Source organism: Triturus cristatus, chromosome 3_2, assembly GCF_964204655.1.
Source record: "Triturus cristatus chromosome 3_2, aTriCri1.1, whole genome shotgun sequence".
In the NCBI taxonomy this organism is placed as follows: Eukaryota; Metazoa; Chordata; class Amphibia; order Caudata; family Salamandridae; genus Triturus; species Triturus cristatus.
Genome location: NC_140584.1, coordinates 611,620,465 through 611,641,134, shown reverse-complemented (window position 1 = coordinate 611,641,134; position 20,670 = coordinate 611,620,465). Strand labels below are relative to the sequence as shown.

The 20,670-nt window shown below is 51.3% G+C and overlaps 1 protein-coding gene across 8 annotated transcripts in view; it reads right to left on the bottom strand.

Annotated features, from left to right (window-relative positions):
• Positions 1 to 20,670, bottom strand: part of LOC146857822 (4-galactosyl-N-acetylglucosaminide 3-alpha-L-fucosyltransferase FUT6-like) — a 683,427-nt gene that overhangs the window by 651,133 nt on the left and 11,624 nt on the right. For 4 of the 8 annotated variants that reach the window (XM_085648484.1, XM_085648486.1, XM_085648492.1 and 1 more), the window contains exon 2: positions 17,537 to 17,704. The exons of the other annotated variants lie outside the window; for them this stretch is intronic. The gene's annotated coding sequence lies outside the window, so the exon portion shown is untranslated. The remainder of the gene's footprint in view (positions 1 to 17,536; positions 17,705 to 20,670) is intronic. 8 annotated transcript variants of the gene reach the window in all.

Here is a 20,670-nt window from a genome sequence, read left to right as displayed (position 1 = left end):
CCAGTTGTACGACCCTTTCTCTCCTACCGACCACAGCAACGCTGGCACTGGTGTCTTGTGTTCTTCCGCCGCCATGGCTAGCCCATGGAACCTCTGCCACTGTGAATGAGACAAAGCATCCGCAATGTCATTGTCCACCCCCGGCACATGACGTGCTTGAAACAAGATGTCAAGCTCCAAACAGTGCAGCACAAACACCCTCAACAACTTAAGCACTTGGGGGTCCCTAGCTGACTGTCGATTGACGACATGGACCACTGACATGTTGTCCACCTTGAAAATCACCTGTTTGTGCGCCAATTCCCGTGCCCACACTGTCACTGCCACCACCAACGGCAACAGTTCCAAAAAGGCGATGCTCCTCCTGCCGCTCTGCCAGTGTGGCAGCCAGTCCTTCGCGCACCACCTCCCCTGCCAGTACAAACCAAAACCGCCCACCCCCACCGCATTCGAGGAGATGGTCACATCCCACGCCTAGTCTTCCAGGGGAGCCATTGGGATACCATTAAAGCGTGCTAAAAAAGCCCGCCACATGCACAGATCTTCCTTCGTGCCCGCCGACAAATGCATATGATGGTGCGGTAGCGTCCCCCTGACAGGGCCCGACCAAGCCGTCTGCAAAACATGCGCCCCGCCCTCACCACCTGGCAGGCAAAATTCTAATGTCCCAAAAGAACCTGCACCTCCTGCACCGTCACTTTCTGTTTCCCCAGCATGTCGTCCACCAAGCCCAGCATATGCACCTTTTTCTCCCCCGGCAAATGGGCCTCCATGACCACTGAGTCTAGCTCAATGCCCAAAAATGACAGCACCGTGCTGGGACCTTGTGTCTTCTCTGGTGCCAGGGGCAGACCCAGGTAGCCCATGAGTTCTGTAAAACTGTCCAGCTGTTGCTGTAATGTAATTTTAGGCAATGTGTTCACACATCCTCACACAGGCATAAACATCAAACTTCGCCATACCTCAGACTGCAATACAGAATGAGTAATCTATGCTATCAAGTGCCCATGCGGTCTTGTATACGTAGGGAGGACAAGTCGCAAGATCAAAACTAGGATCATAGAACATAAGAGCAGAATACGCAATAAAAACATGAACTCTTCTCTTGTTACACATTGGATCAACACATCGCACACCATTCCTCAATTGCGTTTTACAATTCTTGAACATCTCCACATGCAGACTGACACTGACATGAATAATGTTCTTTCATGTAGAGAAACGCATTGGATCAAATACCTAGGAACGGTGATTCCGGGTGGTTTAAATGATCACTATGAATTATTATGTTTCATCTGAAATGCAATGTCAGTGTTGATTTTAACTTTCCTCTGTAAAGGATTTGCACTCGCATTGAATTTTTCCTTCATTTTATACTAGTTATATCTTCTTTTCACTCTTGCTCGTATCACCATTATCTGCTTTTTTTTATCTTTTTTTATCTTTTTCCTTCTAAATAACCACCACGTCATATACTATGCTTTTTTCTTCCGCCCGCCAGTCACGAGCAAACTTTAATCGACACCTTGGTTTTACACTTAGCATTTCCAGACACATAGTCCTATTTCTACTCGTCTCATTTCACCGTTAGTCCTCTGTTCATGCCGATTGTTTTAGAACGTAACGGCTCTCTTCATAAACCTCCCTTCACATGGCCAACGCTCACGCTCACCTGAGCCTGCTAATGCCGGAAGCACTTTTGAAGACACATAGATCTTTTTTGAAGGTGAGACGCAGTAATTAAATCTAGTCATGCAGCCTTCGGCAGCCAATTTCAATTAACCACGCAGCGTACTAGTTATTTCTGGTGCTTGTATTACAGGCACGGTTCGCGTAGATTACGGTGAAGTCGAATTACTGTTTATGACACCTGACAACGGCGACGGGTGAGTTTTCATAACATCATGTAGTTTCCAGGATTTTAGATAACACAGGCATGATTTTCTTGGCGGCAATAGCTTATAGTTTACATTTTGTCCACAGATGGTTCTTTAACCAACCACTTGAGCACTTCGTTTTATACAAGGCTCGTCTCCATTGTGGTAAGCGGACAACCATCTATGAGGACGTTTGTTCAGCCACTTTATTTTCACTTCTCGAACACTCTTATGTTTTTTCGTACACCTTTCGGTGATTCTTAACAGGATTGATACTGTTTATTTCCTACAACTATCGGTATCTAGGGTCATTGACTTTCTCTTTTCCTCGAGTGCAAATTCTATATATCCAAACATGTACTCCGATCATTACTAATTGCACAATATGTGCTTTTATTGTAGTTCCCGCAGGAGGTCAACTAGACGAGACAAAAAGAACCTTGAATACATCTTACTGTGATTTCATTAATCTCCTGACGAAGGGTTTAACCCGAAATGCATTGGGACTTTTTATGTAACATTGTATTTGATTTAAGGTTACTGTAATGTATGTAATATATCAGATGAATTGTGACGTTAACAGTACATCGATATTTGAGTATTTCAATACATTCAAGCAAACAGCAATTTATCTTTGTATCTTTTCTTCAATTTTCACAATGAACTTTATTGCAAAGAATTCTTTCTAACACAGTTTTTTGATATATGTTGTACCTTGTGTTTAAATTTGAAGAGACCTTTTGGTCCTAGCTGTGATTCACGTAGGAACTGGTTTTTCCAGAACCTCTCTTATTTCAGTCTGCCAAACCGGGCAGTCCCACCAGGAAAAAGTCATCCAGGTAGTGCATCACCGTCTCTTTGCCTGTGCGCCATGAAAATGCCCACTGCAAGAAGGTACTGAAGCGCTCAAACAGAGTGCACAAAATCAAACACCACGTGGGCAACGCCTTGTCCACAAGAATGGCGCCGTCAAAATGTATCCCCAACAGTTGGTAATCTTCCGGGTGCACCGGCAGCAACCGGAACGCCGACTTGATGTCACACTTCGCCATGAGCGCGCCCGTCTCCACCGCCGTCACCAATCGCCGCGCCACGTCCACCGAAGAGTACGATACTGACGACAACTCCGCCGCTATGTGATCATTGACCGACGCACCCTCCGGCCATGACAAATGCTGAATCAGGCGAAACTGTCCCTGCTCCTTCTTCTGCACTAGTCTGATGGGCGAGATTATCAAATCCTGAATCGGCGCTTCCCCAAAAGGGCTTGCCATCCGCCCCTCCCGTACCTCCTTGTCCAATTTCTCCCAAACCACCGTCTTATGTGCAGCGGCCGATTTCAGATTTTCGGATTCGCGGACCCTCGTATCCCAGCCAGAAGCCCTCCCGAAAACCCCGCCGTAGCAGCCCCGTGTCTTCGGTCCATGGATAAGACGCCAAGAGGGGTTTCAGCCGCTCCTGCCTAACTGCCGTAAGAGCCCTTTCCCAAAGCCCCTTGTCCCCCCTACCTCCCCGGATTCCTGACTGCTGCCCCCAGGCACAGACTGCTGACCTTGATTGCCTCCCGTTCCCCAGCATTGCACCACCGGGTGACATTTCCCGCATATGGAGCATTCATGCCGGAATTTGCAGTATTGTCGAGCACAAAAGCCTTTGTTGAAATCCCAAGCAAAACCAAAGGAAATGATGGACGGAGTGTTGAACGTTGCAAGCACTCACCCCCAGTCAACTGATCTGGGTTTAATCCATCACCGTTCTTAAGCCCACTCTGCCACCCCAGTTCAGACATGGCCATATGCAAATCAGTCTGACCCTGTGTCTCATGGGAACAGTCCAGCCCGAACTGCCAAGCCATGTCTTCCCTGGACCGGAAACAAGCTTCCTAGGACCGGTTTCTGGCATTTCAGCCGTCTTCAGCCAGGCTTGCTTGAATCCAGTGGCAAAGTGAGCAAGGGACTCACGTCTGAGCATACCCTGCCAATTTATGGCGAACAAAGCAAAACCAAAGGAAATGATGGACGGAGTGTTGAACATTGCAAGCACTCACCCCCAGTCAACTGATCTGGGTTTAATCCATCACCGTTCTTTAGCCCACTCTGCCACCCCAGTTCAGACATGGCCATATGCAAATCAGTCTGACCCTGTGTCTCATGGGAACAGTCCAGCCCGAACTGCCAAGCCATGTCTTCCCTGGACCAGAAACAAGCTTCCTAGGACCGGTTTCTGGCATTTCAGCCGTCTTCAGCCAGGCTTGCTTGAATCCAGTGGCAACGTGAGCAAGGGACTCACGTCTGAGCATACCCTGCCAATTTATGGCGAACAAAGCAAAACCAAAGGAAATGATGGACGGAGTGTTGAACATTGCAAGCACTCACCCCCAGTCAACTGATCTGGGTTTAATCCACCACCGTTCTTTAGCCCACTCTGCCACCCCAGTTCAAACATGGCCATATGCAAATCAGTCTGACCCTGTGTCTCATGGGAACAGTCCAGCCCGAACTGCCAAGCCATGTCTTCCCTGGACCGGAAACAAGCTTCCTAGGACTGGTTTCTGGCATTTCAGCCGTCTTCAGCCAGGCTTGCTTGAATCCAGTGGCAAAGTGAGCAAGGGAACAAGCTTCCTAGGACCGGAAGAATGTATGCATTGGCAGCATTCCGTCCATCATTTGTTTGTTGTAACGCTTTTCGCCCTAAGTGGGATGGGTATTCCCAGACGTGGGACCCGTGCTCACTACGCCACTGGAGTCAAGCTCTCCTGGCTGATGACGGCTGATAGCCAGAAACCGGTCCTAGGATGCTTGATTCCGGTCCAGGGAAGACATGGCTTTGCAGTTCGGGCTGGACTGTTCCCATGAGGCACAGGGTCAAGACTGATTTGCATATGGCCATGTCTAAACTGGGGTGGTGTAGTGGGCAAAAGAACGATGGATTTAACCCAGATCTCTTGACTGGGGGAGAATGTATGCGTTGTCAGCATTCCGTCCATCATTTGTTTGTTGTAACGCTTTTCGCCCTAAGTGGGATGGGTATTCCCAGACGTGGGACCCGTGCTCACTACGCCACTGGAGTCAAGCTATCCTGGCTGATGACGGCTGATAGCCAGAAACCGGTCCTAGGATGCTTGATTCCGGTCCAGGGAAGACATGGCTTGGCAGTTCGGGCTGGACTGTTCCCATGAGGCACAGGGTCAAAACTGATTTGCATATGGTCATGTCTAAACTGGGGTGGTGTAGTGGGCAAAAGAACGATGGATTTAACCCAGATCTCTTGACTGGGGGAGAATGTATGCATTGTCAGCATTCCGTCCATCATTTGTTTGTTGCAACGCTTTTCGCCCTAAGTTGTGGAAATTTAGCGTGCAAACTGAACATTATCTGCGCCATCTTGCCTCTCCCCAGCACCACGCACCGCGAATGCACGGCCGCCATTTTAGGCACCCCACTCTCTCCCCGCTCATTTTCGATCACCAGCGCTTTCCCCTAGCGCTGCGCGCATCCCCCGCGCGCCGGCCACCCCTGCTCTCTCATACAGGCCATAAACCCTCTCCTTCTGCGCGACCCTGCTACGGAACCACATCCGACCGACATCCCATACATGGTCATGCCTCTCCTTTGATAAACCCCCTTCCTCTGCGCCCCCTTGTCCGAACTGGTCCCAGGCCATCACCTAGCCCTGCGGATGCAGTTTATTGCCCCTACTGTAAGAGAAACACCCCGCATCAAAGGGATTACAGTAGATCAAAGCCCCTACCCCCTGAGACCCGGCCGGTTGCACACACCCCCGGGAATTAGCGGAATTCCCTGCTGCGCGATAGCCATCTCCCACTGCGGGTAGGGTGGGAACCTCTGCTGTAACTATGTGTGGGATCGGATCTGAGCCGGGGCTTCAGGGGATGTTCTTTCATGCATCGAGAGAATCTCAAGAATGTACTATATGCAATAAAGCAATAAACCGGTGTATAAGAGACCAGGTCTAGATCGCGCACAATTGGGCTATGTTATTTTTCAGATTGCACAGTAACCTCCTTGTGCTCGTCATCAGATTGCAAATATGTACAAACACTCCAACGAAGTAGTATAGTTATAACATTTTAATAACTTATAGGATATAACAAACACACCAACAGGGTAAACAGGTTAAAACACGTTTTAAAACAAATATTTACATGACAGTCTGCTGCAACCTCCATCCCAAAGCCTTAACGTCCACGTGACACCGTCCTCGCCTCTCCTTCCTCGAAATTGCAACATTGGCCTGTTTTGGGCGGTTCTTTTAGTCGGCTTTGGGCTATAAAAGCCATGCAAAAATCCATCGACCTCAGTGGCGGACGACTGTGCGAATAGGCCGGAGGCTATACGAAGCGCCGAAGTTCTGGCAACCCCAAGGCGGAGCCCGCCACGCTGTGCGGGCCTTTCCGCTTTCTCTTCTTCTTTCTTTAATGAGGGCTGATGCCCTGGCGGGGGGAGGCGACGCAGACGGGCCTCCCCCACCTCCCCAGGTGGAGGCTCGCCAGGCACCCCAACCATCTTTTTCATCGGCCTGCTGAATTTCACCCTGGCACGCTGTGCGGATCTTCCCATTCTCTTCTTCCTCCAATAACGGAGGGGTGCCCTGGCGGGGGGAAGCGACGCGGACGGACCTCCCCCACCTCCCCAGGTGGAGGCTCGCCAGCAGATGAGGGCACCCCAACCGTCTTTGACTCACCGGCCAGCTAAGCTGCACCCAACCGTCTTTGACTCACCGGCCAGCTAAGCTGCACCCAACCGTCTTTGACTCGCCGGCCAGCTAAGCTGCACCCAACCATCTTTTTCATCGGTCTGCTGAATTGCACCCTGGCACGCTGTGCGGACCTTCCCATTCTCCTCTTCTTTTAAGGGCTGACGCCCTGGCGGAGGGAGGCGACGCGGACGGGCCTCCCCGCCTCCCCAGGTGGAGGCTCGCCAGCAGACGAGGGCACCCCAACCGCATCTTTCACACGTCAGCCAGCTGAGTTGCGCCCTGCCACTTCATTCGCCGTTCGGCTGAGCCGGCGCCCCTGCACGCAGCCGCCAGGCGACCACCCAAGCACCGGGTTCACCAGGACTGCGGCTAGCACCCGACGTGAGGAGTGGGCCCCCGCAGCAAGGTAATCGGGGACCCACCCCGGTGGTGATACCATCCAAACTGCTGTCGTCACTGCTACTGGAATCACCCCGGTGGCAGTACCATCCGAACTGCCGCTGTTACTGCTGCTGACTCCTCTCCGGTGACTGTACCGAAGAGCTGCTGCTACTGCTGCCCTTGAACTCCGGCGGTCGACTCCTCCGGATCCAGGCCTAAAGCCCACCGTGAGACAATTCTGGACTCGAAAGCTTGTCTGCTTGGGCATGGGCCCCACCCTTGACAAGATGCTCCCCTCAGCCTTGCAGAATCGGCTGGAGTCATTTGACACTCGACTCCCGCGGACTTCCGGTAAGGACAAACCGCCGCCATTGCTCTTTGCCCCGGACGGCAGCCACCTTGCCTCCGCTTAGTGCAGTGAGAAAGACTGGTTCGAAGCGTTGGCGGAAGAACCCGCCTCCTGCCCCGCCCCAAGAACGAACCATGGCATTTCTACGGGGTCGCAGTGACGCCATGCTGACGCAAAATTGACGCTAACGAAAGTTCTCGAACTACTGAAAGGGATTCTGGTCCAACAGCAAATTCATGGAAAGACTTAGACTGTACTCTGGCCCGACTTCGCCCCAAGATGGCGCCGATGTAGGAGAGGCCTACACACCCTTGTGGCGTCCCAGTCACGTGACATTTGTGTTAAACAGATATATATATATATATATGCGATGCTTCCACACATGATGGTCGGGGAGGGGCGGCAAGGGAACCGATTTTATGCCGTAGTAGCGTTGCTCATGACACTCGACGCCTCCCCACCACGTGGCCGGCCTGAACGGTTGTAGGCCCGTATCTTGTATGCTGACATTGTTTTAAATAAAGGGTCTCTTGAAAGAATTACGGAATCAGTGCCATGACTAATCACATAGGTTGATAGAGATCTCTTCATTTGAATAAATGATTGTTACCCCCAAGCAATAGAAAACAGATAATGCAGTCCCCATTTGCCTGAATCTTTTTTATTAACGGAATTTGTACCCATCACACCTATCTTTTCCAAGAGTTGTTAAACCATGGTCAACCATAGCTCAGGGTATATGCCGAACGCAAGGTATGGTATCTTGCACCCTAATACACGACCGATTGAGAAATGCATATATGACAAGGGAACCCGAATTTAGGAAATGAAATAAATTAGAGCATCTTTGTCTCGGACAAAGAGAATAATAGGTCTGTGGTATCACCCATTCCTGCGACTAGCTTGGTACGTGGTAAGTAGAACTTTTTCGTGTCTGCGCGCGCTGGGGTACTTTGAATACTGCACATCCCCTCCCCTCTTTTTTCCCCTCTATAGGTCACAACGAAGTTCCGACTGAAGAGTGGAATGGACATGGACCACACCGAGTTCAATATCAGGGAAAAACATAGACAAACGTTGTGAGATAGTGCGTAAAGTTACAGACCACCATTAGGAACATGAAAAACTGTATGATATGATTGTGCGTGTGTACTACGATTATACGGCATGAATGTGTATGCATTTTATATTTGGGTCACTTGAAGAGAGCGTCACTGTATGATTGAAGCGCTCGTCCACCGATCAAAGGGAGGAGAATAAAGGGTCCGACACCCCCTAGGATGAACTACAAAATACTGAAAGTACGCAGCATTGAAAAAGAGGACAGGAAAGGAGAGGTCCCCATACTCAACGTAGCCCTGAGTCTCCGTCTTGCATACATGTACCGTCACACCCTACCCGGCATTTGTGTGTACGTGATCACCGAATTTATGTCTTTTCCCCGCTTGTGTTTTCTTACATGGAACAGACCCATGCTACTCCATGTTGTGTGTGCACCAAGTGGCCTATTTTCTTACCCATGTCTCTCTCGTTTTGTGTCGTATGTATGCCAAATAGCCTACTTGATGCACATCTCTCTCTCTCTCTCTCTCTCTCTCTCTCTCTCTCTCTCTCTCTCTCTCCCTCTCTCCCTCCCTCTCTCTCTCTCTCTCTCTCTCTCTCTCTCTCTCCCACTCCCTCCCTCACTAAAAAGCCTTCTTACCCTCTTTTCTGTTTGAATAAATTAACGACACATACCTTTTCGGTAAGTGTATAATTGGCCTGAACACGGTGGTGTTCGAACAAATTGACAGAAACAAAATGACCATACTTTACCACGTTACTACCTCTCCTTTTTGCAAATGTTGAGCCTAATCGGCTGAGAAAGAAAGGACAGGTAAGACGACTGATGTCCCCCAATCTGACCCTCAACACGGGGACTATATGTCAGTGGTTTTTGTTTTTAAGGGACACCATCTCCGCCCTCCCAAGATAACCCCAGCCCTATATTAGCCGCCTCACTAATAATACATCGCCTAAACTGTTAAAGGGTTACCTATTGTCGCCAGCAAAAATAATGCTTAGCCTATGTTCCTCCCCGAAATGGATACTCATGAACCCGTGACAGTAGCACCTCGCACTTTCTTTTCATAAACTTAGCAGTCCTCGGAAGGAAATATATATTAACAAAACTTGTGTTGAGACGAACGAGCCTCTGCCGGAGAAGCCGGTTCGAATTTTTAATAGACTAGAAGGTTGACAGATGTCAGGCTTCCTGCAACCAGTATCGGGCGCAGGAATCGGCACCTAGGGGGCCAGACGATGGACAGAGACACCCACAGAAACTTGCACCACAGCAATGATTAATAGATTAGTAACGCACACACTAACATCAGAGTTAAAAGACACCAATCATGCAGCAACCGATAAAAACATGTCCGCAACTACTCGGTGGTTGGGAGAGAGGATGAAGTATGTAAATGTCTTCCCTGCCAACTCTCTAAGACTTTTGTTTCTTGTACCCATTTAAAGATAACGTGCTGCCATCGGAAGGGAGGGGTCGGACGTGACGCACAGCCTGGCTGCAGACCTTGGAACATCTATGACATCAACCAAGGGGGAGGCTACGAAGCAAAAAGGGCGTGGGACGAGACACCATTTTCAGGATGATAAGCGCGAGGGGCTACATCGAGACCCCCTGCTCACCGACCAGCGTGCCTGAAGTCCCAACCCGTCGGGCCCGAGTGATGGGCCCAGTGCTGGAAGATTCTGCTCCCCTTGGTCCACATTTTTGATCTGATCCCACTCCACCCCCTCTTCCCTCGGCGTCCCGAAGCACGTCACACCCTTCTCTCTCTCACCATCTTTTATATGGATTATGAATCTGACCTACCCACAGAAGAACAAAAGGCAGGTACCCTGTCTCAAAGTACCTATGGTGAACTGTGTTAAGGAACAGGGCTGTGATCGGAGAACAATGAATGATCACACCCTGCAACGTGAGAAATTGGATTTGAGCTGGACCTTAGCTCCACCGCCGGTGCTCAACAGTGCCAACGAAAGAAGAACAACAATGAGAGCTTACCAGTGATAGCTCTTTATCAAAAGGACACTGGAAAGAAGAACCCATGTCAAAGTCGAAAATCCTCTCCCAACCACCTTTTTATACTAACTATCTTCTTATCAAGTTTTTATGGTGTTGCATCAATCACTTCCGACTGTACACTGAGAAGTTAAGGAAATGTAACTTTGTATAGTAACATCCATACAACACCAGCCATGTACACGACTACACTATAACTCTGTATGTACTACCTCCTCGCCTACTTTATCACCTGTAAGTAACTATAAGCAAATGTGTCAGATTACTCCTGCATGCCCTAAAAACTCTGTATCTTTAAGGAATGTACGAAAGACATTAACGATTTTATAGCTGAAGGTTAACGAAGAATAAATGACGGCCAGGCAAGCTGGCGAGATATGTTAAAAGGGAGGACTGTGGAAATTTAGCGTGCAAACTGAACATTATCTGCGCCATCTTGCCTCTCCCCAGCACCACGCACCGCGAATGCACGGCCGCCATTTTAGGCACCCCACTCTCTCCCCGCTCATTTTCGATCACCAGCGCTTTCCCCTAGCGCTGCGAGCATCCCCCGCGCGCCGGCCACCCCTGCTCTCTCATACAGGCCATAAACCCTCTCCTTCTGCGCGACCCTGCTACGGAACCACATCCGACCGACATCCCATACATGGTCATGCCTCTCCTTTGATAAACCCCCTTCCTCTGCGCCCCCTTGTCCGAACTGGTCCCAGGCCATCACCTAGCCCTGCGGATGCAGTTTATTGCCCCTACTGTAAGAGAAACACCCCGCATCAAAGGGATTACAGTAGATCAAAGCCCCTACCCCCTGAGACCCGGCCGGTTGCACACACCCCCGGGAATTAGCGGAATTCCCTGCTGCGCGATAGCCATCTCCCACTGCGGGTAGGGTGGGAACCTCTGCTGTAACTATGTGTGGGATCGGATCTGAGCCGGGGCTTCAGGGGATGTTCTTTCATGCATCGAGAGAATCTCAAGAATGTACTATATGCAATAAAGCAATAAACCGGTGTATAAGAGACCAGGTCTCAGAGATGCGGTTAGAGCACCTCGTGACGATACCTTGCTGTCTGATCTGATGTGTTCTGCTCCGACGGAATAAAACTTTGTTTCCTGCCTTCCAGTCTCCGGCGCCTGCCTCTTTCATTGGTAAATTATCGAGTGGTATAAGAGGCGATTACCGCCGGGCAAATACTTGAAAGGTTATCGACTGAAACTGCCGCTACCATTTAACAAAGTGGGATGGGTATTCCCAGATGTGGGACCCGTGCTCACTACGCCACTGGAGTCAAGTTATCCTGGCTGATGACGGCTGATAGCCAGAAACCGGTCGTAGGATGCTTGATTCCGGTCCAGGGAAGACATGGCTTGGCAGTTCGGGCTGGACTGTTCCCATGAGGCACAGGGTCAAGACTGATTTGCATATGGCCATGTCTAAACTGGGGTCGTGTAGTGGGCAAAAGAACGATGTATTTAACCCAGATCTCTTGACTGGGGGAGAATGTATGCATTGTCAGAATTCCGTCCATCATTTGTTTGTCGTAACGCTTTTCGCCCTAAGTGGGATGGGTATTCCCAGACGTGGGACCCGTGCTCACTACGCCACTGGAGTCAAGCTATCCTGGCTGATGACGGCTGATAGCCAGAAACCGGTCCTAAGATGCTTGATTCCGGTCCAGGGAAGACATGGCTTGGCAGTTCGGGCTGGACTGTTCCCATGAGGCACAGGGTCAAGACTGATTTGCATATGGCCATGTCTAAACTGGGGTGGTGTAGTGGGCAAAAGAACGATGGATTTAACCCAGATCTCTTGACTTGGGGAGAATGTATGCATTGTCAGCATTCCGTCCATCATTTGTTTGTTGTAACGCTTTTCGCCCTAAGTGGGATGGGTATTCCCAGACGTGGAACCCGTGCTCACTACGCCACTGGAGTCAAGCTATCCTGGCTGATGACGACTGATAGCCAGAAACCGGTCCTAGGATGCTTGATGAATTGTCAGCATTCCGTCCATCATTTGTTTGTTGTAACGCTTTGTTGAAATCCCAACACGCTCCCACCAGGGTCCCGCCGGTATTGTCTCCCTGCCCCACCCAACCCCCCATGGGTGGGGCGGCTGGGAAAGGGGCGGGGCGCGATTGGCAGCCCGCTGGCCTTATAGATTGTCTTGCCAAACTTCGCCCCTCCCATGGTCTGCTGTTACAAGTCCGAATCGATTTCCCCCCATTTCACCTCCGGATCCCAGGCCAAACGCGCTCAAAACTCCTCATCGTAATGCGACCACGCGTAACCCCCATAGGTGACCTGCGCCCTCCGGACCATGTATTTAAAAAGGGTGACTGACCTCTCCGGGTACTTTTCGCGTATACACTGGCGAAAATCAAAAACCCCACCGACCAGTTCTCTATATTCAGGGGTACCCTCGGTCGCTTGGCTAACTCCCACTCCTCCTCCTTCGACCCTTCCTTCCCGTCAGCTCATGGTGCAGGAGCTTCAGAATATCCACATAATCCCCTTTCCGTATATTTTCCTTGGTGGCCAACGACAAGTGCGCCCCCAAAGGTTTCGTAATGCCCATATATGGCAGTTCACGCACTGGTAGCCTATGACTCTCCTTCCCCTCCTTGCCGCCCTTTTCCTTCCCCCCAGCCGCGTCTGTGTCCGAGGATCCGACCCCCCCTGAGCCCGCGACGTCTGGTCCCACCCCCGTATCACGCACATACGTGCCCTTATTCAAACACACACACCCATCCCCTCCCCCCACATCCATGCCGACTGATACCGTAACCCGCGGATCCCCGCCCAACCAACTCCCTGCCCCATTCCATGTCTTTCCTGGCGTCAAGGTAGACATCCGCACCGGATCCCGCTGCTTCACCAGTGGAACAGGAGGGGCTGTCACTCTCACTGCCTTGTGTCGTTGGTGCGCCTCCTGTAAGGTACTAGCATAAGCATTACTCCGATCCCCCCAACCCGCTCCTCCCCCGCCTTTGCTCCCGTATTTCCCCCTCCTCTACGCCCTCCTCATCATAGTCCAATTGCACTCCCCCTGCCTCATAGTCTACACCTGTGTGGTCCTGCCATAGGCCGGCCTCCGCGTACTCCAACCTGCTCAACCCAGCTCGCTCCCTACAAGTGTGCAGCAGGTCTCCTAGATCCACACTCTCCCTCCTCCGCTTGGTGTGCCTCTCTTCTGGGTCCCGATCGGAGCTGACGACCTCTGCCCCTGTCCCCCGGTGGCAACATCGACCCATCGGGGTGGGGCTGGCGGGGACATACCGCCCCACCTTCCGCCCCACCTTCCACATCCCTCGCTGGAGCGCAACCGCCTGCATTAGGCAGAGCCGGCCCATCCCCTCGGCGGATTAGAGCCGCATGCTGCTCTCCTGAGCACCTCGCCACACTGTCCTGCTGAAACACATAGGAGGAGCCCAACATGCTGGGGTTAAAGTTATCCGCTGCCTCGCCCCAGCCCCCCGCGTTCCCCCGGGGTCCCCCCTCCCGATCCAGGACGAATGACCCCTGTGCCATGAAGGAGTCAACTGCCATGCCCCGGCATCCCACCCCCCACCCGAGCGCCCCCGCCCCCATCCTCCTACCCCCTCCTCCCCGTCACTCCACATGAGGGAGTCCAATACCCGGCGTACCGCCCCATCCCCCGGGCCTCCCCCAGCCCCCCCACACCGCCCCCGGCACCCGACGTCCCTGCTGGCGCCCCCCAGGCCTCCCCGCCTGGTCTTCGCCTGTGTGTGCCCTCCTGCCCCCGTGCCCTCCACCCCTGCCAATGCCATCACGGACCCCCAGTGCGGTAACTCCAAATTAGCCGCCCCCTGCCCCCCCAAACTCCTCCCCCCCTCTGCTACCTCCATGCACCCCCCCGTCACCCACCTGCCCTGCTCCTCCTCACCCCCGGGCTCCGCGACAGGGCCGCAACCCCTGCACCCCCAGCCCTTCCGCATGGCCCCCCCAAACCCCAACACGCCCTGCCTTCCCCCTCCCCCCTTCCCCCTCTTCGGAACTTTCGATCAGCATGGGCCATGACCCACCCTCACTGACCACTGCCGGCACGTCCCCCTCCTCGCCCTGCCGCATAACCGTGCCCTGCTCCCCCCCCCGCTGCACCTGCTGAGCCTCTCTTCCCCTTACTGTCTTTGCCTGCCTTCCCCCCACTTGGGTGGCCCCCCGCGCCTTCTTTAAATTCCAAACCGGGCCTCCGGGCCCCGCCCCGCTTCCCCCCTCGCCGATGCCGTACCTGCGCTGCCGCTGTCACCATACGGCCACGCCCCCCCGCCGCCACCCTTTTGCCAGCTCGCGGCAGCTCGCAAGCTAGGATTGCAGCAGCGACGCCGCTTGCTGCATGTCGCTGGGGCCTCACCTTAGCATCGGGCCGCAACAAGTCAGTGCGGCCCACTTCTTCCAGGAGGCGAAGGGCCTACCGCACCCTCTGATCGTTGGAACGCGCCATCGGCAACCACCGTGTCCGTCCAAGCTCCCGCTGCCACTGACTCGCCGCAAATCACCACCGCGTGACTACCGCAGTAATCCAACCAGCCACCTAATGATATCCCGAACACCAACCACGACAAACGCATGGGACAACGCAAGAGACCAGTGCCCTCAACCGACTGTTGTGTCATGACCACCAATATGGTGGATTGCCACACAAAATGTCTGGCTAAATACACTACTAGCCCAAAAGTAGCCCAACCCCAGCCCAGCCAGCCCAATGCAGCCCAAATAGCCCAACCAGCCTCCCGTGTTCCGGCTGCCCCCCGGCCCAAAACCCCCCTGGGGCAAGCCTCCAGTTGGTCGGCCGCCCCCCCAAAGCCCTATTGTATACCCATTGCTGTTCGTACCGGTTACTGCTACTCAGCAATATATTACATTATGTAATAATTATAGTTAACAACATTTTAATGGCATGTGATATTTGCCTTGAAGTACATTAAATGCTTTTACATTGTTTACTACACCAATAAACGTTGCTTTTTGCCACTTCACAGCATTCTTCTACTTCATATGCAGAGAACTTATAATTAATTTTATCAAGCAAATTAATACTACAGGGTTTGCACTTCTACAATCCAACGAAATGAAAGGAAAATCGAGCATGTCAGCTTCCCTGGGCGGGAGCTGGAGAAGGTAATAGAATTATCTAGTCCTTAACCAAAAATTGACTGAGAAATATGTTAAGCTGAAGTTTGTTTACTCTAAAACTGTAATCGCAATTAAAAGCCAAAGCATACTGAATGTAGTACCACAATATGCCCAGAATTCCTTTTGCTGAATGTCCACATTGCAAGGTAGTTCTAAAAATATTGGGGCATTGGGTTTGCCAGCACATAATGATTAGTGTGTGTCACACACTCTGCCAGACTTCTGTCTGTCCTTCCTCAACAGACAGGCTCTACCCACATCAGTAGCAGAAGGTAACTGGAACACTAGTCTGGCAACTTTCCTGCAACTAGCTATCACACGGCAGCGAACAGAGCCCACACTCTTGGTGCCTGGCCAGCCATTGCTTGGAACCCCAAACTGTTCAGTGAGAATGAGCTCCCAGGCCATGCCTGCCCATGAGCGAATACCAGTCTGAGGAGGCTCAGGGTCTGGGGTCTTGGGAGGTGAGAGGCCGTGATGTGTAGAGGTTATGTCTCACCTTTGTGGCCTCCTTTAATAGAACTCCATCAGTTCTCTCCTCAAGTTTTTACAGATCTCGTTCACTAAGCCACCCAGAACTTTGCGACCAACACCCACAGCTCCTCTGGACTCAGGAGCAAATGCAATGTCTCCCATCTCCTGAAAAGAAATGCTTTGCTAGTCTGAGATTAAAACCAGCCCAATTGACAGCAGAAATGTGATTCAATCAAACCTTAACATGGATTTATGTTGTCATTATTGAGGCTCTGCAAGCAAATACTACAAACACAATGACCTGTTACAAACACAAACGCTCTGCTCGGTGGGCAGCAGCGAAGGAGGCAGAACCAAGGGGAGCAGATGGAAGCTGGCAGTGAAGGCCGTTCTCAAGGCTAGAAAGGAGGAGCAAAACTGGATGCAAATGGGAAGCTTTTCCAGGACCTAGAAACAAGCGAAGTATTTTAACAAAAATGAAGAGCCAGCATCATGTCATGCGTAATAAAGTAAATACAACCCTCTCGCTAATTAGTATATTTAAAGTCGTCACTGTGAAGTTTCATGACCTCACAAAAGCACTTGGCCAATGCTCATATCTTTTTTTCTATGATCAGGAAATTCTCAAGAGGCTTAAACTTTTCCAGTTATTTGAAGGATACGTTTGTCAAAATTATGAGCTTTAACGATGTGACCAGGAAAGTCTGATGAAGCAACTCAAGAATAAAATGCGTTGCTGGACTGTTTCGAATTAGGAAGCAGTGTTTGCACAATCTTTGGTAAATCTAAACATGATTGGCAGAGGCACAATCAAATATCCATCTGGTAAACTGTACTGGCTATACTGTGAACTCTAATACTATCAAATACTAGTATCAAAGCTTGAAAAGTGCACAATGCAAGCTGGTAAAAACAAAATCCAAAAATACAACGCAAACCAAAATAGTGGCAGGGAGGTAGAGTGTTCCCAATGCTGACCGAAGTGTGCCCACCTTTAAGTAATAAAGCTTCACACATGGCCATGGTGGATTTTGACAAGAACAAGTCTTGGAAATTCATCTTTCTGTGTCGGAGAGTGTATACTACACAGCTGCTCAAATACAGTGCACACGATCTACAAGTTGGAAATATTTCTGCCCATGCTTTCCCCCACTCGGCAAGAGTCCATAAAACAGCTCATAAGGCACGACTAACAAAGCGGGTCAGACAAATAGCCGAATCAAACCAACACATCCATAAATCCAAACGCAGGCAGATTTACTATGCTTTCCAGTCGGCCTGCTGTCTCTAATTGGAAGCATGGTGCGTTTATTTACCGTTCTGCATTCTACCAAGAACGGTTTTCACTAGATTAGTTAGCGTGGGCTTCTTGCTGTGCAAACGACGCACAGGCAGATTTACTGTGCTTTCCAGTTGGCCTGCTGTCTCTAATTAGAAGAGTGGAGAGCGTGCTCACGTCCTAGGACCAGTTCAAATAGCATAGCATAAAAAAGTGCTTACCGACTATATGAAGGAGACAAGAAAATGCCACAAGTACAAGATCGATTCCGGATGGGCAGGGCCTAAAGGAGACAGGGCAGTCACCAAAAAGCCTCACTTTCAAAATCGTCTCGATCACAAGAGGTCTTGCAGAGCGAGCAGGGTATGCGCTGCAACACTAGGCGAGACCTGAAAACACAAAAGGAGACAAGCATTTGCAATGTAATAAGTCTCGCATTTTTGTGTCAGCTAGAGCTACTGGCATTGATAAAGACAATGTCTGTTGAACATGCGTTTTGTTTGGGAGTGGAGTGGATGTATGTGGTGTGGAGTGGAATTATGTGGGTCGGATTGGAATTGTTAGTTGTGGAATTGTGTGTGGTGGAATCGTGTGGTGTGGAGTGGATTTGCATAGTGGAATTATGTATATGGTGTGCAGTGGAATTATGTGTATAGTAATAATGTGGTATTGAGTGTAATGGAATTATGTGGCATAGTATTGTGTGTCATGGAGTTTAATTATGTGGAATGGTATTTTGTGTTGTGGAAGAGTGTAACGCCCTGAACGTCTCAGGATCGTTTAACAGACACGACAATGAGGACGCAACCACTTGTGAAGGGTTAGTTCTTTTAATGAAGGCAAATAAAATACAAAGAACAAACAAAAGTTATAGTCACTGGAATCCTCCAGGCTAAGTACGTTACCAGCCCACAGCACGGATGGTCCTAACCGTCCTCTGCATATACGCCGATCCCGGCGTATGCCAACAGAGGGCAGAAATGAAATGGCCGACAATGCCAATCGGTAGGCTGTGAGGGGCACGAAGAGTGTTGGGGAGAATCGAGGAGTCAGGGAAACACCCAGCCGGGGTCTCTACCTGAAGGGAGCAGCCGCTCAACCTCTTCCTCAGACTGCACCGGGACGCGGAGTCACCTCCTGGTGATGCGTCACCGATACCCCAATCACAAGCAAGAAGACTGAACCGAGAGCAGCCGCTCGATCGATCCTGTGGACTTCCGAGTCTGTAACGCGGCAAACACCTCCTGGTGTGCGTTACAGCTGGCAGTCCCTGTGTCTCTGGTCGGGCTGGGAGTTACGACTCCAACCAGCAAAAGCGCCACTGCGCTTGGACTCAGCCGAGTCAAAAAGCGAAGCTCAATGGTTGACCGGTAGAGCTTCCGGGTCCTTCACAGGTGACGATGGGGCAAGACACGGCCCAGGGAGTAACGACTCGACCTACCTCCGTTCTTGCCTTACTGGAGCACCACTCCGGAACACTGCTCTTCACGAAGCAGGTACGTCGGTGTAAACACAATATCCGACAGCCTTGTACCTCCCGGTTCCTCCCTTTATAGGGCGTGTTTTCCTTGAGTTATGTAACAGCTCTCCTGTTTACATAAGGGCGTGTTTCCCTTGAGTTATGTAACAGCTCTCCTGTTTACATAAGGGCGTGTTTCCCTTGAGTTATGTAACAGCTCTCCTGTTTACATAAGGGCGTGTTTCCCTTGAGTTATGTAACAGCTCTCCTGTTTACATAAGGGCGTGTTTCCCTTGTATGACAGGAATTCTTGACAGTACATCCTCCCTCTCAGCGGCTCCCCACGGGTCCAGCGCTGGCAGGAAAACGCCGATGGAACAAGGAGACCAAGCGCGGAGCATGAACCCCTTCAGCCGGTTCCCATGAATGCTCCTCCGGGCCATAGCCTTTCCACGCAACCAGGTACCACAGCTTCCCCCTGCGCCATTTGGACGCCCGTATGCCCGACACTTCATACTCCACCTCCGACTCCACGCATACCGGCCTAGGTGTCCCAGACGGCTTGGAGGGTGCTGTTTTGAGCAATGATACATGAAAGACAGGGTGTATCCGCAATGACTGGGGCAAGCACACCTTCACGTTCACGGGACCCATACACTTGGTAATTCGATAGGGGCCCATGTACTTGGGATGGAACTCACTGTTCTTTCGAAACCTCATGTTTCTTGTGGATATCCAGACGTAGTCTCCAGTGCGGTACAGTGGCCCGGGCCTTCTCTTCCTATCTGCCGCAGCCTTGTATCTTCTCTTGGCCTCTATTAGGACAGCCCTTGAGCGCATCAACGTGTCTTTTATGTGTGCCACCCTGTCCGCTGTGGCGGGAATCCTGTCCTCTCTGAACGGATGTAGAAATGGCAAGAACCTGGGATGTTGGCCATAGTTGCTATAGAACGGAGATGACTGTGTGGAGCTGTGAGTGGCGTTGTTATAGGCTATCTCTGCAACCCATAGCAAGTCGACCCATTCTTCCCTGCCCTGGTCCACAAAACATCGCAGATACTGTTTGAGCGTTTGGTTCAGGCGCTCGGTTTGGCCGTCCGTTTGAGGGTGGTAGCTGGTGGACAGGGCGGTCTTAACATGCAGCGCAGTGCACCAAGTCTTCCAGAATTGCGCAGTAAACTGCGACCCCCGGTCCGACACGATCACCCCAGGTAATCCATGCAGTCGTACCACATTCTTTAGGAGTAGTGACGCCAATTCCCCGGCCGTAGGGACTCTCTTGCAGGGGATGAAGTGCCCCATTTTCGTCAAGTAATCCACCACCACCAGTATTGCCGTCATCCCCTGGTCTACCGGTAGGCCCACCACGAAGTCCAGTGATATGCTATCCCATGGTCTATCCGGGGTCGGAAGTGGATGTAAGAGCCCTTGGGTTCGGCCATGGTCGGCCTTCATGGTAGCACACGTAGGACACTCCTGTCCCCACCTCCTGACATCCACTCTCATGGTTGGCCACCAGAAATGCCGTCCCATGCTAGCCACCGTTTTTTCAAAGCCCAAATGACCTGCGCATGGAGAGTCATGGCACCAGATGAATGCTTGTTTCCTTAGCCTAGGCGTGGGTATCAATAGGCACCTGCCCTTCAGGGGTATCCCGTCCTTCAGCTGCCATTCTCTGTGACTGAGGAGCCACCTCCGCCATGCGAATGACCTGATCCCTCTCTTTATTCCCCTCAGGAAAGTATCCGGTTGGATAACCCCCAATACCATCCTCGGGGAAATGATGGAACGCTCGGTTGCAGGCAATGGTTCCTTAACTGCAGATTGACGGGACAGGGCGTCCGCCTTCCGGTTTTCCGTCCCCGGCCGATATGTGATGCGGAAGTTGAACCCCGC